Source organism: Rhea americana, unplaced genomic scaffold (genome assembly GCF_003343005.1).
Source record: "Rhea americana isolate MKP2758 unplaced genomic scaffold, rheAme1 scaffold_149, whole genome shotgun sequence".
Lineage (NCBI taxonomy): Eukaryota > Metazoa > Chordata > Aves > Rheiformes > Rheidae > Rhea > Rhea americana.
The window spans coordinates 456,163-471,192 of NW_028185583.1; the positions used below are offsets into that span (position 1 = coordinate 456,163).

General features: G+C 38.3%; 1 long non-coding RNA gene across 1 annotated transcript; it reads left to right on the forward strand.

Moving 5' to 3' along the window:
- Positions 1 to 497: 497 nt before the first annotated feature.
- On the forward strand, positions 498 to 12,097 carry LOC146599048 (uncharacterized). Its single transcript, XR_014895122.1, has 2 exons — positions 498 to 596; positions 11,824 to 12,097. It is a non-coding gene; the product is annotated as an uncharacterized LOC146599048 (long non-coding RNA).
- The last annotated feature ends 2,933 nt before the right edge of the window (positions 12,098 to 15,030 follow it).

Consider the following 15,030-nt stretch of genomic DNA (forward strand, 5'->3'; position numbering starts at 1 on the left):
CGCCGCTCTGCCTGGCCCTGGCAGGTGGCGCCGGGGTCGGCCGCGGCCCTCCGGCCAGGGACGCGCGTCCCACGGGGGTGCTCCCCCAGCCGCGAAGCAGTGAGCGTGTTTGTGGACTGGTGCGGGGTAAGAGAAATCATTCTGGCTGCCCGCATTCATTTTCAAACAAAATTCTAAAAGAAAATTCAGGCTCAGTCTTTCCCATCTGCAACTACGTTTTGTAATTACTGTGCAATGAACTGCTGTTTCGCATACGCGCTCCTGTGGCGACTGCAGCCCCTTTGCCCCCCSGCCGCAGCGCACGCTGCTGCCGGCGTCGCAGGGGCACGGCGGGAGCCCGGGGCGGGCCGGCAAGCGGGACCCGGCGCGGAACTCCCCGGGCGGGGGGGGCGGGCGCGCGGCCCAACAGCCGTTGCATCAGACGGGGCTCCGGGGCGATCAGCTGATGCCGCCTCAGCCAATCCGCCGCGGCGTGGCCGCGCGCGCGCACCGCGCCGGTTGGAGCAGGTGTCACCCCGACGGACCGCGGTCCAAGCGGGCGGCGGTAGTGCAGTGTGTGCGAGGGGCAAGCGCAAACGCCCAAGCGAGATTACCTGGTAAGTGTTGGTTAAGCTGTAACTTCACAGTCACGGTAGTGCAGCCTGCACGGTAGATCTCCGCTGTATGTTGAGAACAGTTCGCTGTCCTTTTGTGTATGCCTCTGTGGAACCCTCAAGTCCTTCATGTCTCTTAGCAGCAAGCTTCTCGCTTGTTTTTTATTCAACGCACATACACACAAACAGTTACTGGAGGTGTGCATCCTAATACTTGTGAGTGGCTTGAGTCAGGCAGAGGCCTCGTTATCCTAATGTTAAAATGTTAGGTCCAGTATCTGTGCTGTTACCGGTTATAACTAAGTTCTTTGTAGTACTGTCCCAGTGACCAGAAGGTCATAAGGAAGGTTCATGCCCTCAGCTGTGACTTACGATGGCTTCCTCCTCCCTAAGAAGCACAAAATAAAATTGCCAGCAGAAACAGCTAATCTTAGTGACAGGAAGGACTTGAATTCCAGTGCCTGTTTTGTTCTGAGGGGTCCTTCAGACCACATCCTATTCTGTTAGTCCAAGAGCAGATAAGTAGCATGACACCGAAAGACCTCATGAGAGCCAAATCAAGGGCAAAATGATGCCTAGGTAAGTGAGCAGTGGTGCRATTTCAGAGATCAGTATTGGACCAGCCTTTGTCTACGGGCAACGAATGAGAGCTTTTTCTGTCAGCAGAGGTTTGACCACTGAAGAGATCATTGATGTTACAAGCAGTTGCAGTTAAGGGGGTCTTGTACTTAGGTATACTTGCCAAAGGGTGTACTTTCACCCTAAAAAGGAAAGGGTCTTAAAGTGTTTGACTTGAAAGTCAGTTTGATTGCTTCACCAGCTGGAAAAGTTACTATAGAAGGAAAAAACACTCAGTAGCAGTGACATTGAGGCTTGAATTAGACAAATGACTTCTATAAACATGATCTCCATACATCTGTCTTTTGTAATAAATATTTGAACAATAAATTGCTTTATCGTAATTGTGCTACTGGGAGGCAAAAGGAATCAGTGATTCTGCAATGTGTTCCCTACTTTTATTTATCACATAGAGTCAAGACCTCTTAATCAGGTATCTACACTGTTCAAGTTCTGAAAAAATGAAGGATTGTTTAGGGGAGCACGTGCTAGCACCTATCCTAACAGAAATTAGCACAATTTAAGTTCTCTACTTACGGAGATGAATTGTATTTTAAGTATACATGAAGAATCCACTAGCAGCATGGAGCATGAATTTCCTGTTAGGTCATTAGGTTATCTTACCTATCAGTTTACAGCCACGGCAAGCGCATAAGGCAGTCAGACCCTTCTGTTGTCTGTGGCATGTATTTTAGTCTTACAGATTAAAAGAGTTCGGTTTCATTGAAGACATAAGGTTCAGCGTAAGAGGTATCTGGATAAACTATTATGGTCTACAGTACAAAGAAAACTAGGCGAATAAGGTTAGTAGTGTGCCCCAATACAAACAGATCTATAGAGTAGACCAGATGACGCTGGAGATCCGATGSCTGTGCTGTATGTATTGCAAGGGACTTGCAACAAGACTAGTTCTTACTTGGACCTGTGAACTGAATGCTCATTAATGACTGTAGTGCATTAAGTGAACGTCTCAAGTACATCTTCTGCTTTGCTTTGATCCATACAGAATCCAGCTTGCATTCTAAGCCTATTTCATGATATAAACCACAGCACAACAGTATGAGTGCAGGTGATCAGAAGATTTACTTCTAAAGTGCATTTGTTGATCTGCTAGTGTAGAGGCTCTGTTAGTGTGCAGTTCTTGCTGGACTTGAGTTTTATAAGCTCTCAAAAGCAAGTACTCTATGCAGATCACTACAACATGACTAATTATAAACATATACATGTACATGCTCATGTCTTACAATCAGCTGCTGACATGGTGTTTTGGGGGTTGACTAACACTTAGACAGTTTATGTCCTCTACTGTTCTAACTGCAACCTCCTGCTCCTGTGTAGGGGAACTCACTCCCAGGTCACCTCTATGTTGCTACCATGGCACCACAGACATTAATATGCACTGAACATCACTTGCTAATTTCCATTTCCTGTTATTCTTTTAGTTATATGCAGCTAAATATCTTCCAGGGTTTCAGCATCCTTAAAAATTTTTAAAAAGTGAAAAGCTACCCATTTTGAGATCACCGTTTTGAATGCTTCTTCAATTCTACTATCTACTCTTCCATAGAGACCTCAGTAAAGCTCACAAAAAGAATCCTAGCCTCGTATGAAGACAAATGTTCACCCAGCCTTGTAAGTCAAGGTGAAATTTTAAGTGAAGCACAATGTGTAAACACTTTTGTTCTCCATTTTCTTTTTTCAGCGAAGAAAATCTCAAGGCAGGCTAGCTAACGTGCCAGGCTCATGCTCTAACTTCTTCCTAGTTAGACTCTTTGTTTAGCATTTCTAGACTATTGAAAGGAAACTTAACTCCTTTGTGGGTGGGTCATTTGTGTCTATGTCCTTTTTTAAAGGAATATCTGTTGAATCTCTGGGCAGTATTATAGTGAGAGCTAATTAGATTGTAAGCTGACATTATCCTTTATGTGCCACAGTGGAGTTTATACTCTCCAGCTATTGAGAAACAGGCAGCATAGTCTTCTGTGACTATGGTTGAAGTACATTTGCAGTGGATTTGCTTTTCCTGTGGGATTTGCTTTTTTTTTTCTTTTTTCAGCAAAGTAAAAATGAGTAGTTTTACAAATTTACTCTTTGTCTTGCTATATGATTGCAACTTTTCAGTACTTTGTAATAGTACTTTTCTATGCAGGCTAGCAGATGAGAATGCTTATGAGGGGTTTTGTTGTTGTTTTTTAAAGGAACTACAGTTGATTTTCTGGACAGCATTGTATTTTGTGAATATCAAATAATAGGTGGGTGAATGGTCTTTGAGAGGTATTTCAAGACCTGAGCAAGGAGATGTCTTTTCTTAAACAGTTGGCTTAAATGAAATGAGTTGTTTACAAGGAATTATGCCACAAGCAGTTGCTGCCAAAGAATAATACATAGTAATGCATACTTGAACGCAGAGGAAACTGGTGAGTACTGCCCCATCACACTGTGCTCATGATGATGTACCTGATATTGCAATTTCTAATATTTAAGCTAGAGTGTATACACTGTGCCAAGGTAAGTGTACTTGGATGTGTGCAGTGTGATTCTTTTGATTCTACCTGAGCAGATATGCAAAAATTAAGCTTTTTTTTTGCAGTGGATGTAAGTGTAATTATTGGAAACATTATAAATTAAAAGCCCACAGGCAAGTACTGAAGAAAAGCCTGCCTATGCCTAAGACAGAAGAGTTTAGAACTGTTCTTAAATATCTGTTTTTTACATATACATGTATATATACAAAAATACAGTTCTGCAGTCAGGTGAAATAGCATTGAAGGTAGGAGATGGCCACACATATCAGAGGAAGATTCAACACAGTATCTTTGATAAAGGCAGTCGTTCATCTGTTGTAATTGGGCCTGTTGCTGATGCTAATATTAAACTTTTTATTTATTTATTACCAATATATTTTCTTAAAATAAGGAAATTTACTTTGTACCGATATAAAGGATAAAAATGGAAAGATAGAGAAAAAAGAAAACAAAAATGAAAAGCCCACCTTCATGCCAGCTCTAAAGAACAGTGTACTTAGTAATACTTTTGCAGATATATTTTTGTATGATGACTGATAATATTATTTTCAGTCTAGTTTTAAGTTTAGGCTTAAGATTTAGGGTGAAATAATTAATTGAACATATTTTGTACTGTATATTCCACAGTATGTGTCTACATACTTAACAATGGGAAATAGAACTGGACCAGAGACAACCCCTCACTGTTTAAAGGAGATATGTGGAACAGAATGTACGTGAATTGGAAGTCTCTTCAATTCTTCCTTTCTGAAAGTTAAACTTTGCATTACTCTGAAAGAAAGACTATGAACTTTCTTGCTGTAATGGAGAAATGTGCAGATTTTACAGCAGAATTTACAGGAGAATTTTACAGGAGAATTTACAGCACTGATGCTTTTATATAGAAGAAGTCCTACTGTGCAAATCAGGAGTTGTGAATATGTAAGTGAAGCAGAAAGTGGGTAAGCAGCTTAACTTTTCTTCACATTTAGGACAGATACATTGTATGTAGCAAAGCTGTTTGACTGTAAAGGTTTTTATTTCTTCATTTCATATGTTTTCTAGTGATTACCAAGGTCAGTGTTAGAGTGAGAAGGGAAGTTAAGTTAACAGGCCTCTGAGGTATGAAAGAGCAGTACTGATCAGGAATATTCTATCCATCCACAGATAATTTGACCCTCTGTAAACCAGTGCAAGTGTTCATCTATTGTAGGATACAATCTAACAAGAATGTAGCCTTTAGGAAATGGTTTATTTGCTCAAAACACATAATCTATCTATAAATTACCTGAAGTCCTGTTTTAAGATGTTACCAATCCCACTTGGAGATGCCCATCAGCAAATCCTTGAAGAGGCTGGGTACGCAGTATTGTTTAGGAGTATCAGTGAACAATGGAAAGAAGAACTGCTTGCCACAGAGAAATATGAGTCAGCATCTTATTCCTTAAAAATGCACAAACAAAATTTGCACAAATAATTATAAAATCAGAAGATTTAACCCTAAATATAAGTGTATACTAATTGTCCACCTTCTCTTAGATGCTCTTTTAGAAACAGTCCTGACAGAAGAATTGTTACGAAATAGCTTTTCAATATAAATGGAGGTACCCATGCAACTAACATAGAAGTCACGAGACATTCCTCAACTTTCTAGATGATCTTATTAAAATCAGCATTGTGATGGCTTTAATCCCCTAAGTGCATCACCATGCTACCTCTTCTGAACACCTAGGCAAAGGGATAAGAGGTGGGACAAGAAACATGGACTAGGAGTGGAATAGGTACCTTACCCCAATTTGGTAGCGTTGCTTACACTATGTAAAAAAGCTATGTAATTGTTAATTTGTACTGAAGACTTAATATATGTAGTCTATGAATTGAGTTAGAACAAATCTCTTCTAAATCACTGATCAAAAGTTGATCAGTAATTTAGGAATCTCTCTCTACCTCAAATTTTCTGTAAGACTGAACTAGAATATTTTCTGTCTTATATGCAGACTGAAAATTCTTCTCAGCAAAGACTACTTCTTCATATATTTAAAAATCATATATATGTAATTATATATCCCTCAGTTATACCTGGGACTTTTGAGGACATCTAAGAGGAAGAAAATACTATGTTTTTTTAAAACAATTACAGATTCTTTTCTGTAACAACTAGCTGTAATGGGCAGCACTGTAAAATCAGGGAGATGTGAGGTATCTTCTATTGTGAATCTGGTAATAATTACCTGGTTTGGCTACAGTAGGGTATAACTGATCAAGAGCTAGCAGTAATATGCATCTAATACAGCACTCAGAATACTAGGAGCATCTCATTCAGTAGCAGAGAGGCGATACTGGCTAGCAATGACAGTAGTAACCAAATCCCCATCTCAAAGATTTCATTTAGTCAGTTTATTACCTCGTTTGGCTTTGAGGACTTTGCAGAGACCTGCAGTGCTTTTGTGCTGCCAAGCAAACCCTGAGGTACCTACCATCATCTGCTAGCCTCCTTGCAGGAGGTGCTTATCATTTGCCAGCTCCTCTTCTCTTGATAGGAGTGACTTCTAGCAGAAAGTCATGCTACTGGCTTTTTATTACCTGCCAGATAGTGCGGCAATAACCAGATGTTCTCCATCACTAGCTGGAAGCTGTTGTTCTATCTACTTTTTTAATCTAGTGCTCATCCTCAATATTTCTTTCATACAACTTGTAAAAACTGTGCCTTTTCCAGTACATCTTTCCCTTTGATGCCATGAGCTGTTTAAGCTTCTCATTTCTCTGAACTAAAAATGTTAGGAAGACTCTACAGCTGTTGCTCTCTAGATGGTTCTATAGAATGTTTTTTTCTGGATATTGATGCTTTTTTTTTTTTTTTTTTGGTCCCTGCACATATAGTAAATGTTTTGTCAAATCTGATTCATATTCTGGAAAAGCAGAACATGAACAAAATATCCTCAGGTCAGGTTTCTTCATATCTCTGGAGTATCCTTTTTCCTGCCTTCTTTTTAGTTAGGCTTATGGCTGTGCTGAGGGACTAAGTCACTTCTTCACTCATTTTTTAGCCTCCTTTTAAAAGTTGTTCTTAGACACACAAAGCCACTATGGCTGTAGTAGACAGAAGGGTATTCCTGTAATTTCCTCACTTATTAATCTGCTGTATATCCCTGTTTCCAAAAGTCTCTCTTTAAATACGCTTGCAAAAAATAATAACCRTAACAAGCACCTAAAAATATTAAGTGAGAAGGGAGACAAACACACATATTGATGTGCTACAAATATTGAATTGTTTAGGGAAACAGCCATGAACAACTTTCCTGACTGTTTGTTCACCTCTGCATATTTGTATAGTTTGATGATCATTTAATTGAGATTAATTGTAGAGAAGAGAATGATAATACGCATTAAAGGAGAAAAGTAAAGGAAAAGCAGAAAATCTAGACCAATTTTCAGACAGAAGTCATCTGAGCTCTTAAATGAATCTGCCACAAATGCATGTACRGATAAATGAAAACATTGAAATGACTTTGAACACTCTCACAACCACCTTTTTCTGCATTATGATTCTTGCTATTTTGATAAAAWTCAAAATATTTTGAGACAGATATATTTTGGGAATTTATGTGCAAATGAATGAAATAATCATAATCCTTGCTATCCTGAATGACATCACTTGCACAATACATATAAACCACTGCAGAGGACACACACTGGAATAAAAAATGCTAATGGGTATTTTCAAAGGAAAGCTAGTGCTTCATATCCTTGGCAAATGTTTGGCTTCCACAGCTCCTGACCTTAATTCTTAAATTCACTAAGTGAGTGGAATAACTGCAAATCACTTTGCCACTCTTATCCTGTTTGTGGAAGGAATACGAATATATATACCTCACAGATTCATCGTGAAGAGAAGGCAATCTAAGCAGATGTGAAGCAGCATTATTACAAGGCTTAGCAGTATGGTTACTAGCTAATAAAGTACAATAGAATAAACCAGAAGAGCCTGAATTAGGATGTCTTTGCTGTAAGAAATCTCAGAGATTGTAAATATGATAAATAGGTTACTTTTGAAAGCCTTAAGGGGCCCTTTTTGGAGTATATTATCTGGTAAATCTGAGTAGTTACTCTCATTATAAGACTAACATAGTTAAAGAAATTTTGGCAGTTGCTAGAGATAATTGAAAATGCAATAAGACTTTATTTTTGCCAAAGTTTTTATGTGAATGGAGGTGGAAGAAATTATGTTTATGGACATTTTGAAAAAAATATATCCCATTTTCAAGCATCTTCAAGTCTTGCATATACTTATGCACCCATTATTATCTGTGAGCAACCCAGATGGCACACCAGGATTCAGAACCCAATCTACACCCTTGAAAGATTCCATATAATTTCAGCAGGTTTAGATGAATCACAAAACTATCCTTTCCTTCTATGTTTTCTAAACTTAAGGAGTGTAGGGTTTGTGAGGTTTTTTGCTTTGTTTTTCTTGCTGGCTTCCTGTTATGAGAGATGTCCTTCCTATCAGAGTAAATGATATTTTGAATGTTTACAACACAATTTTGAGAGAGGTATTTTTAAAATTAAGGCATTTCCAGTGAAAACTGAGGAAACTTCACATTCTTCACCTTGTCACTGAAAACATCCAACTGTAACTATTATTGTGGTAAAAGATTCAGTATGGGACAGTCTGTTGCCTGGGAGAGAACTGAACATAGCATAATGGATTCAGATGGAAGAATTACACAAACTTATTTCTTCCTGGGCCAACAGGCCTAATTAAAACCTTATTAATTATTTTCTAATGATATCTCTCCTCTTGGGAATTACTAATCTGTGATGGGGACATGGTGTACTGCAGGTGAATGCAAACTACTAACATTTAGTGTTAGTATAAATTTTAAATGACTGCCTAAATCCCTGTGGTCTGCATAATCTTGATGTAAAAGTAATCTTTTTAAGGTACTTAGGATAATGGGAACACTTAAGTACTATGTTTTTTCCACTTATTTGATATAGTTCTTCTACCCCTCATGAATAAATTAGCATGCCTAAATAACTCCATACTTTTATTAGAATTAATTTATAAAGTTTTCTGATTCAACTAAACATCCAAATGTGTGTCCAGTTATACCATCATTAGTGGAGCTGAAGTGAATATTTGACCCTTTTTCTTCTGAATGAGAAAGATACAGGATCAAGCCTGGGCTCATGCAACTTATTTATTCAAGCCCAGTGTTTTGTCATCATTAAAACGTTTAGACCAATGTAGTAGATTGTAGTTACTGTGCTACAACCAGTATATGATAGATATTTGAGTAATATTATTCTTCTCTCAGTAGCACAAACAAATATTCTCAAGTTTTCACTGATATGCCAGTAAGTTGAAAGGGAAAAGAAATAAAGCAAAACAAAGCAAATAAAGCGAAACAAAGCAAAACAAAAAGCAGCTTGAAATGAAAGTGTGCATGCAAATGAAAGTATGTGATAGTGGCAGGAAATGATTGCACCCCAAGTCTTCTACCTTTTCTTCATACTTTACATTATTCTCTGTAATTATAGCAATGGATTGATTAATTTTCATTAAAAGAGAATACTCACCTCCCCAGTATTATTAGGTTGAACAGATATACCATGTGGAGATTGTTACCATTTGCTAATTTTCAGTTAATTTATTAAGATCTGCTCTCATTTTTTAATTTTCAGTAATCAGTGCCACTCTGTTATGAAAGCACCTCTGTTGTCTAGACAGTTCATACTCATTTATGTGATAAATAATGGATAAATACTTAGTGTGCCATTAGCCGTTAATGCAGTGGATTGATTCCCTGCAGCAGATACTCTCCATCCTTGTTTTAGCACTTATGCCACCTGTCTCTTGCACTTACTGTGTGATGCTTCAGTAGCAGGGAGTGGGGTTCCCTGATCATTCTTAATTTAGCTCATTTTTATCACGCATAAACAAGCTGACAGAAGATAAAGCTCATCTTTCTGATATGACAGAGAGATGCGCAAATCGAAAGGTACTACTGCTACCTTTGTGACTGCTATTACTACTCTCTCCTGTAGTTTTAGCAACATACAGATTGCTTATAGGTAACCAGACGGAATCAGTAGAAATTGTTTCTTTTCTCAAACTTCCATTTTAATATAATGCCGCTCTTTTGGCCAAGTGACTAGGACAAACAGAAGTTACTTAAAATCTCTGTTCGCATTGCCTTCAGGTGTAGGAACAGGGATTCAAAGTGAAGTTGTTGGCTTTTCACTCTCCATTTTACAACAATAGGTATCTGTAAAAGTAGAGGAAAAGGAGAAGAGGTACCAGGGACCTCATTAAAGCAGTAATATGTGTGGTGGGCATCTCTTTGGTCTATCTCTCCAAGACTGATCAAACTCACACTGAGTAAATGGCAATGAGCCTTTTTTTCTCCACTGGGATTAAGTCTGGGCTTCTAGAAAGAGAATCCTGCTCACTGGAGTGCATGCTCCCTTTCTTTGCCTCTCTCCATCACACACACACATACAGGCATATGCACACACTTAATATATAAGAGAATGCAAACACTTTAATTAAATGCATGCCAATTATATCTAGTTGACAGGTATGAAAACTACTGTATTTTCTATTTCAAATATAATTACCCTATTTTATATGGATAGCAAAAATACTAAAATCATAACATGTGCCAGAAGTACATAAGGAGGGATACCAAAAGACAAGGATATTTAGTTAAAAGAAAAAGACTACTTCTTTCTGAAGTCTTCAGAAATGTCTTTTTTTCCCTTTGCCATTGAAATCTTCAATCAAATGCATTTATGTATGTGTAAACATAGAACAAGAAGTGTAAATATAAACACAAAAATTCTAGGAGTGGCTTGGAAAGGATGCTCAAGCTGATAGTAAAAAGCTCTCTAAATACATTGAAAACAGGAATAAGGTATCAGTGGGACCACTTGATGAACAAAGGGGTAAAAGGGACACTCAAGGTTGATAAGGCCATAGCAGAGAAGCTCAGTGAATTCTTTACATGAATCTTTACTGCTGGAGATGTTCGGGAGTAGGAGATGGATCAGAAGAGCCAGATAAATTTGAATTAAGTATTAAAACAAATAGACAAATTAGATATCAGTAAGTCACCAGGACAGGATGGCATTCCAACCAAAATTTTAACTGAAATGTGAAATTGCAGAACTGCTGGCTGAGGTGTCTACCGATCAATAGAAATGGCCACTGTGCCAGGTTGCACATGTAACTTAATGGGCTCTAAAAGGGATCTGGTGAACTACAGACCAATGAATCTGACTTCCATTCCTGATAGTAAAGTATTTTTAATTGAAAATAGGAAAATATGGAAAAATGTGCTATTTTTACACATCTGATACAAAGATAATCAAACAAGAAATGCTGCAGAAGGGTGCTCCGTTGGGGGTGTGTGTGTGAAGTAGATGGCTCAGAGCAGGAGATGAAATAGATGGGATGAGGAACATACAGTTCTTAGCCTGGCTAAGGACAGTGGATGTTACAGCTATGAACAATGTTTTTCTGTATGACCTAGCAGTGTGTTTCAGTGTTGTCAGGGACATGGTAGTTGACTGATGTGATTGCTCTTACTCTATATGTGCTTGAAGTTTTTGACCCATGACAAAGTGTTATGTATGGCACAGTGATATGTCAGGGAAAGAATGTGCATAGCAGATCTATGACTATCTGTGTGTAGATAAAAGCTTGTGATTGTAACAAAGCTCATAATATGTTGATTCTTCAACAATGTTTATGATAGATTTGATACAAATACTTGTATACAGTTCTCTGAAATAAAATTCTTCTGTTTTAGATTTTAGCAGTCTAACAAATGATGTATTAGTTCCTTACATCCTGCCTTTATGTTTACTGTCTGGTGTTCCTAAACTGCTTCTTACTGTTGACAGCACATCACATTTCATATTTTCATAGGGATGACAGTATTCAAGTCCTGTTTTGCACATTTCCCCCTGTTCCTGGTGTTCAAAGGGAGAGGGCCGTGGTTACAACTGGATAACTAATTAACTGTATGTCTGTAAGGGGAAATAGGAATAACTGAAATGTGAAAAATCCTTTTTATTTGATCTGAAACACTATATTCTAGGAAAGGAGGGTGAGGAAAGCAAAGAAAACGATGAGCATAAGCAACTGGAAGATGAGCTCTTCCTCCTGAATAATCCAGTGGTCAAAGCAAGCACGAAGTATTTGAGAAAGTTTGCTTCAGTTCTTCCCACTAGCAGAAGAGACTGGAATCTGTAGCTCCCACTTCTTACACTTTTCAGCAGGCTAAAGGATATATATGGGTGGGGTAGAGATCTTTTAATTATTTTTGCTGATTGTATATTTTGTATAATTAATAAAATATTCTCTGTTTTAAAGCTAAAAGTCTCCATGTTTCATCTCTGAAGCACAATGAAAGCTCATTGTGACCCTCACTGATGATTATTTGTTTTATGCAAAGGGATCACTGTCAAAAACAGAAAATCTATCTTATATCTATCTGATAGCCTGGCCATTAAAGCTTTCACATAAAGATAATGGGAGAGCTAGTTTGAATCTGCTCTCTAACATGTTCATGTATATCAATGACTTTTTAGCTTGGTAGTTAGGTTACTCTCTCAGGCAGAGAACTGAACTTATGTTACTCATATCTTGAGTAAGCATTTTAGCCTTAAAGTTATTAACTAAAAAAGAGTAAGAAAAGGGAAGAAGGATGCAGGGAAGAATGTTCTTCCTGTGGCAGTTCCATGAATACAGTGCTCCCCCCTTTCCAAAAGTACCTTTCAATCAAAATCATTCAAATTTTTGAATAAATATTTGCAAATAATTTTAGGACAATTGAAAATATATTTCTTGAATTTGTTACTCCCTTTTCACTTGTTTAATTCTACATTGACACAGCTGACTGATTTTCCCCCTGGACAGAGCACGTCTTTAAACAATAGCTGTACAGAGAACAGAGCAAAAGCTCATTTATGTCTTAGTATACCAAAGCCAAGAACAATGCAGTATGACCAGAGATTTCAGGAGGACTCCAGCACTTACAGCTAGGGTTCAATTTTCAAAGCATGTGAACAGTCAGGTTAGTGTAAATGTATAACAGAAGTGTGGGGGTCCATTTAATACATCCTTTGAGTTCCACTTACTGGGCGGCAGTTCTTCCAGATTTGATACCCCACAGGGCAAATTGCTGCTATTGAGTATTTTTTTTCAGAAAGAAGAATTACATATTCTTCCCAAGTCCATTTGTTTTTTTTCTAAAAACATAATGGAAAATTAATTATTTTTGAAAGTCTTTTAGTCAGAAAACTGATTCTCCCATCTTTTTGCAAACACTTGCATCATGCAGAACTATTAATATGAGAACGTTAGATATTAAAACTGAAGTTTATGAGGAAGGTTTCAAAGTAGTACCACTGGAACTAAACCAACTATTGGGATGAATGTTGTTATTGAAAATTAGACAATCATTACTTGCCAGAAGGACATTATTTACCAGCAGTACAAGAGAATTCGCTAAAGCTCAAAAGGCAGGGTTTAAATGAAAGTTCAGTAAGAAATCAAAAAACTTACTAGTGTCACAGAGACACAAGAAAGAGCTGCCTGTTTTAACCCGCATTTGTTGTTAATTTTTATGCAAAACAAAGACTATCTGGGTTGAAGATACAGTTTATGTTAGTCACACTAGTCTCTTGCAATAAGCTGTTTAAATAAAGATTTGGGTTCCCATTAATAATAATGTTCTTCCTTGGTTAAGAGGAGTCCCCTGATAAGGCCTGTGGAACTGATACATGACACTATCTCTTCTGTTGGTAACACAAACCTCCTTGTCCAGAGAAGCAGTTTCCCTTCACGTGAAAATATAGACTGGTCTAGCAAGAAAATGCCCTATTAGGACTGTTCACAGCATTGAGACCAAAATCTCTGGCTGTTTAGATAAGCTGGAAGGTCCCTTTCCCATCATTATCTAAACTAATGTTTTCTTCCTAGAGAGACTGAATTTCTTCTAAGTTTCAGTAACATTTTCATCCAACAGATGTTTCCTCACCAGCAGGTCAGATGTGCTACCAGGTGGCCAGCTCTAGCTAAGTCTGCCCCAGGTCAGACTCCTACTTCTTCAAGTGTGGCTCTGCACGTGTGGCTGCAAGCATGACCAGAGCTGGCCTTCAGCTCACGTGGTGTTCTGCCCACCGGAGTATGGCAAGAAGGCTTGGGCAGGCGGTGGTCCGGCTGTCTGCAAGCTGCCTGCTGAGCAGTCAAGCAGATAGAAAGCAGATGGGGCTGGGAGCATGCTGTGGCTGGGGCTGCTCCCAGGGCTGCTCTGTCACTGGGGCACGAACACAAGCACTGACACAGTGCGGAGCAGCTCCTCTTCCCTGATAGTTCGGCCTGGAATTACACCTTGGTAGTAAGTCATGTGAGTCCAGATTCTGCTTTCCCTTAAGGAGCGGTAAATTTGGAGGAAGACCAGCTGTCCCACTGTTTTTTTCCCCTCAAACTCATAGTGGAAGGAAGTGTATGAAAATTTCATGAGCTACAGTTTAAGGTTTTCCACTGAACCCCAGAGCTATCTAATTATCTTTGCTGTATATGTCATGTTATATTTAAGTAACGCAAGTGCCATAAGTTGACTATTTTTGGCTTAAAAAAAGGACTAAACTGTGAAACATTTTATGAAGTAGGACAATTTCTGTCACTATATATGCATAAACACTCTTAAAAATATGATTCTACCTGTAGTAAAAACATAGCAGCAACAGTGAGTGTATAGGTCTATACACTTTAACCAACAAAAAAAACATTTGCTCAGCTCTCAGAAAACGATTCACTTTTATTGAATCTATTCATTTTGTGGGAGAAAGCTACATATCTTATCTTCAAATGATATTTATTTTTACACATACATACGGAAAAAGAAGTGAGACTGAGAGATGCCCTGAGATTTAAAATTCACTACATTTTGCTTCTGGTTCCATTAGATTCTTTCCTTCTTAAATTTCAAACCCTTTTAAGCAACTGAGTCATGCTAGGTAGGAAAATTGCACAAAACAATCTGACTTTCAGAAGAATGATTATTATGGCTGAACCTTAGAAAAAGCAGTAAGAGGCCAGTTAAAAGTACTAGGCACATCTTATTGTCAGCTTTGTAACACTGGGCTACATTCAGCTATGATAGTCTACTTTTCTCGGTAGGTTTTTGTATTGCATTCAGGAAAGCAAAGTTATTTTGGGCCGAACAACAAAAGCTATTCATGTCCTTCATACAGCACATATGTAGCTCTGCCATCAACTAATCTGATTCATGTGTATA